The 5,974-nt window shown below is 37.0% G+C and overlaps 1 pseudogene; it reads left to right on the plus strand.

Annotated features, from left to right (window-relative positions):
* The first annotated feature begins 1,294 nt into the window (after positions 1–1,294).
* On the plus strand, positions 1,295–5,727 carry LOC143608962 (phosphatidylinositol 4-phosphate 5-kinase 6-like; annotated as a pseudogene).
* Positions 5,728–5,974: the final 247 nt, after the last annotated feature.

A 5,974-nucleotide genomic window follows, 5' to 3' on the forward strand; every position in this document is an offset into this window, starting at 1 on the left:
GAGGCCCTTAGATACTAGCGACGAAAGCCCAAGTTAACTTCATTCTCCTATATCTACAAAACAGTCAACTCTAAGTGAGGGGTGGGTGTTAGCCTTGCTAACACCCCTCCGATGCTTAAGTCAGTACCTTGTTTGAAGAATAATAACATTAAAAATGAATAAAAGTACAAGTTTGAGTACATACCTTGACCGTTTAGTATAACAGTCATCCTCCGGATAGAAGTCTTACATGAAATATTTTTTGAGATGTGTAGCATTCCAAGCCCTCGTTAGTAAGTCACCATCCAAAGTAGACAATTTGTATGCCCCCTTTCCTGCTTCCGAATCGATCAAGTAAAGACCTTCCCACTTTGGTGCGAGCTTCCCATTCGTAGGATTGGTAATATTTTGAAAAGCTTTTTGGAGAACCAAATCCCCTTCTTGAAACCTTCGAACTCTGATATTCTTGTTGTAGGACTTTGCTATCTTCTGTTGATAAGAAGTCATTCTGATCTTTGCCATATCCCGGAGTTCTTCTACCGCATCTAGATCTTCAAGTAGACTTCGAGTATTATCTTCTACCGCATATAATTATTTTTATATATTATTTTCTATTTTAATTTTCTGTATAAAATAATTTATATATATATATATATATATATTATTTAGTTATTTTTATTCATTTTTTATAAAAATATATATTAACAATATATATATATATATATATTAATTAATAATTATTAAATATATAATTTAAAAAATTATATAAATGGCAGGCTCGTTTAGGCTCGTGAGCCGGCTCGAGTTCGATAGGTGAAGCTCGGGCTAGGGCTCGTTTATTAAACGAGCTTACTTTTAGGCTTGAGCTCGGGCTCGATTAAGCTCGGCTCGTTCGAGCTTTTTAACGAGCCGATCCCGAGTACTCGCGAGCACCTAAATAAATAATAAAAAACAAAATCTAAGTTCATAAATCATAATAAATCACATTAATATCACACACATTCTTTTTTCATGTAACACTTATGATCATGAACTCTGTCAAGTTCACCAGTCCATTTACTATGTCAAGCAAAACATTAAAACCCTAAAATATTATTACTATTATTATTATTATTATTATTATTATTATTAAGAGAAAGAAAAGGTCGTTGTTGGATTCCATAATCAATGGAATGGAACAGAACAGCTGGGCACATTCATCTCAAATTTAGAAGCCACAGGTACCCTACTTTCTGCAAAATCCAAAACACCCATCAACAGTATTAATAACAATAACCCCTTTTTGTTTCTTTCTTGGGTTGCATACCAGGTGTTCGATGAAATGCATCTGAGAGTTTTCTTGAAAGTTTAAGTTTTTATTGGGGGTTTGAGTATTTTGATTGTTGGCATTGTTTGGTTATTGTTTCCGTGATTTGGGTTTGGTTTGTTGGGTTTTAGAAAGTGGGGTTTATTGGGTTGCACACCAGGTGTTTGTTGTAATGCGTCTGAGAGTTATGTTGATGATGCAAGGTGAGCTTGATCAGGGCTAATTGCATCACTGGTTTGTATGTAAATTAGCATCCGATTGAGGGAGATAGTGTGTGTTATATCACTTTTTTGATTGGGAGAATGAGCAAAGAATTTGCCGGTTTTTTGAAGTCGTGGGAAGCGAAAGTTAAGAAGTCGAGGGCGGTTAGCATTTTTACGACAATGTCTGTGGCTCATGTGGATGAAGAAGGTGGTGATGCTGAGGCTTTTCATGTGGAAAAGATTTTTTCAAATGGGGATATTTATATGGGTCGGTGGGTTGCGGAAAACTGCCCTCACGGGGTCGGAAAGTATTTATGGTTGGACGGGTTTATGTATTTTGGTGAGTGGTGTAAAGGGAAGGTTAATGGTAAAGGGAAGTTTAGTTGGCCGTCGGGTGCTACTTACGAGGGTCAGTTCAAGAACTGTTATATGGACGGTGAGGGTACGTTTACGGGTTCGTTGAATCATACTTATAAAGGTTGTTGGGTTATGAATAAGAAGCATGGGAAGGAAGTATGAGTTATGCGAACGGTGATCATTATGAAGGTGATTGGAGGAAAGGGTTGTATGATGGTTACGGGACGTATCAATGGAATAACGGTCATCAGTATACCGGCCAATGGAAGAGAGGAAAGATGAGTGGGAACGGAATCTTGGTTTGGGATAACGGGAATCGGTTTGACGGGAATTGGGAGTGTGGGTTTCCGAAAGGTAACGGCGTGTTTACGTTTCAAGATGGGAGTTTCTATTCGGGTGTTTGGGGTAAGGATCTTAAAGAACAACATGTGAAGTTTTGTTCGTTGAATTCGGCTGTTGCGCATGATGATTGGGATCCGAGTCAGTTGTTTTCGTTTGTTTTGAGTGAATACGTGGTTTATGAGGTGGAATCGCTTACGGTTTTTCCCTCAGATAAGACGTTTAGTTGGTCAAATACCGAAGGAAAACATCAAAAGCAACCCGTGAGAAAAAATTCTAAAATTGATACCAACATTATCAGACAATCTATTGATGGTTTGGGACTAAACCAACGAGCAACCGAGAGGCAAGGTGTCACGATAAGCAAAGGGCATAAGAATTACGAGCTCATGCTCAATCTACAGCTTGGAATAAGGTATATTTTGGATAATTATCTCTTGTTCATATAATCAAATCATATGCTAATATGTGTTGAATGTTATGGTGCGAATGCAGACATTCTGTAGGGAGGAATAGTCAATCTAAACCTCTTGATTTGAAGCCTACCGCTTCTGATTACAAGGAAACGTTATGGACCAGATTTCCTCCTGAAGGATCCAAACATACGCCACCTCAACCGTCGTGTGGTTTTAAGTTTAAAGATTATTGCCCGTCGGTTTTCAGGTTAGACGATACTTTTATATGATTTTCAAATATCATAGTTTATTTATAATTTTAGACTGTTTTTAAATATTATATGCGGTTTCAGGACACTTAGGAGTTTATTTAATGTGGATCCAATGGATTACATGTTATCAATATGTGGTAACGAGGCTCTTCGTGAGCTCTCGTTTCCTGGAAAAAGTGGCAGTTTCGTTTACATGACATCTGATAACAAGTATATGATAAAGACGATGAAAAAGTCAGAAGTCAAAGTGAGTCAATTCTTTAATCTAATTCACTCTTTATTACTTGTTGCCAGTGATTATAAATTTATAATGTTTAACTGTTACAGGTACTAAGGAGGATGCTTCCAGCATACTTTGAGCATATAAAATCCTTTGAAAACACATCATCATCGTACTCAGTATATCCCACCAATAGCAATGCTATGGTAGGGTCTGAGGAGGGGTAAGATGTAGACAGTCTTACCTCTATCCCATAGGGATAGAGAGGCTGCTTCCGGTGAGACCCCCGACTCGATAGTAGTTTTGTATCAAGCCTTGGACATAAGGCACATAGCACTCAATCATCAGGGACACCGGCTGATTGGTGCATGTGCCCTTGTCTTTCGGCTATCAACGCCACCACATGATGCCTGATTAACCTTCCGCCACTTTTAACGTTATTTTCACGAGATTAGTAAAATAACGTCAAAATTAGTGCACTTTTACTTTTGCCCACCCGAGGGTTCACACATATATAAATTATATGCGCGCACCGCAAGCAGGGCGTATCCTTTGAAAACACACTCCTCACCAAATTTTTTGGGTTACATTGTGTGAACTTGAGCGGATCTTCGCAACGAAAGGTACGAGTAAAAATATTTTAGCCTTTTGAAATTTTTTTTTTGTAACACTTGGTTGCTGATTATGTTGTGGTTTCATGGGTAGGTCCGGTTCGTTGTTATGGGAAACTTGTTCTCTACCAATGTACCAATTCATAGGCGGTTTGACTTAAAAGGATCTTCCCATGGTCGAATAACAGATAAACCCGAGTCTGAAATTGATGCAAATACCACCCTCAAAGATCTTGATCTCAATTATATTTTCCGGTTGCAGAAAGATCGGTTTCAAGAGTTTTATAGGTGAACATTTTAACCCCTCTTGATTGATTTGATACGGTCTTATTAAGGCACAATATTTTGCTAATTAAGACATAATATATTGTGTTGATGCAGGCAGATCAACAGGGACTGTGAGTTTCTTGAACAGGAAAGAATTATGGATTATAGTCTTTTAGTTGGTATTAGTGTTCAAGAATCCAATCAGGACTTATCGGCAGATGAAGGTGCTTTGTCTAGATCTTGTCTACACACATATTTACAAATTTATGAGCCCAAAGTGACAATTATCTTGGTTTCATTCATAGGGAACACTGAACCGGATAGCAGCGGGTCAAGCCCTAGGGTTTCTTCAGCAGATACAGATTCCTCTCTTGACCCTAAACGGTAAGTTGTTAGGTGATTTTTTTACTCTACTTGTTATAAATGGGTCGATTTGTGTATGTTTGATCTCTAACGGGTCAAATAAAAAGCTCAGCAAGAAGTAGGGCTGTCCAAACCGCTCGTCGCTCGAACTCACTTGTCGCTCGCTCGGAAATTGCTCGCTCGTTTTTTCGCTTGATTGAAAACGAGCCGCTCTGCTCGGTTTGGTTTGAAAACGAGCAAAGCAACGGGCAATGGTCTGCTCGGTTCGGTTCGGCTCGAATATTTTTAATTTATTTTATATATAATTATATATGAACAAATATATAAATATATAGACAAAACCCATAAATATAAGCTTACAATTATTTTTACCCCTTAAAATTTTTTCATATTCCGTCAATTTTTTAGTTTTATTTGTTCGCTTCAAGTTTTCAGAATACTAGAAGTTTGTTTACATGATCATTATATCTCACTTCAAACTTATATTTAATAAAAAATTACAATCTATTACACGTTTAAAAACTACTAATTTATTTAAAAAATATATTATTTACAACATTCAAATTTGTTTCTTATTGAAAATTTTAAAGTGAAAAAGAAATAAGTAATGCTCGAAATCGCTCGATGTTTGATCGAAAATGCTCGATTCGATTTTGGCTTGTTTCGGTTTTCGCTCGGCTCGTGAACAGCCCTAGCAAGAGTTAGTTTAAACGGGTCAAATAGTTCGAATGGATTAAACATGTTGAAAGTCATCCAAAGCCTGCTTATAATGCATGCATACAAAGTCCTAGATTATTTTTATAATTTATTATTCTTATTTGTGATCTCATTTTAACATTTTAGATTTACTATTCTGCAGGTGGGCCCCTGTAAGGCTGGGCGTTAACATGCCAGCTCGGGTAGAACTCACGGTTAGAAGTCACGAGACTCAGTTAGTTGGTGAACCGACACAAGAATTCCATGATGTCATACTGTTCTTTGGTATAATAGACATATTACAAGATTATGACATCAGTAAAAAGCTTGAGCATGCTTATAAGTCATTCCAGTACGACCCGACTTCCATTTCTGCCGTGGACCCCATACAGTACTCGAAGCGCTTCCGAGATTTCATATTTAGTGTTTTTAAAGAAGACGGTTAAAAGTTTTAAGGATCGGGCTCAAGTTTTTGCAGTGAGCCTAGACAAATGTACAGCCCTTGTGAACGGGGATTCAATCGTTGACCACTAAGTTTCGGGTTCAAAATTTGATGATATAATGTATACATACATACAACGGTTTTTGGGCCGATTTTGATTCATTTATTTACTAATTCGCGAGCTGTAAGTTAGGTTAGCGTTTAGAAGTTATTGAAGGTGTAGGTGGTTTATATATATGTTGAAATGATGAATGAGTTCAAAGTGTATCAAATTTTGTATTAACGTTTTTTATCACTAAAAAAAAAGCGAAACCGAAGAATACAAAATAATAAAATAATGGAACCATTAACCGGACCAAACTAGAATGGTGTGGCGTCTTTACCATATACGTATATAATAACCGCGATAGTAACCAGGGTGTTTGTGGTCTGGTTTGACTCCTGGGTCGTAATTATAAATATGACTCATTTATTATAATTAGATTATATACTTGTATAACTGGATATTATAGATAAAGGTAAAT

This window comes from Bidens hawaiensis, unplaced genomic scaffold, assembly GCF_021521415.1.
Source record: "Bidens hawaiensis isolate Kalapana, Puna unplaced genomic scaffold, B.hawaiensis_p1.1 tig00419464_1, whole genome shotgun sequence".
NCBI classification, from domain to species: Eukaryota; Viridiplantae; Streptophyta; class Magnoliopsida; order Asterales; family Asteraceae; genus Bidens; species Bidens hawaiensis.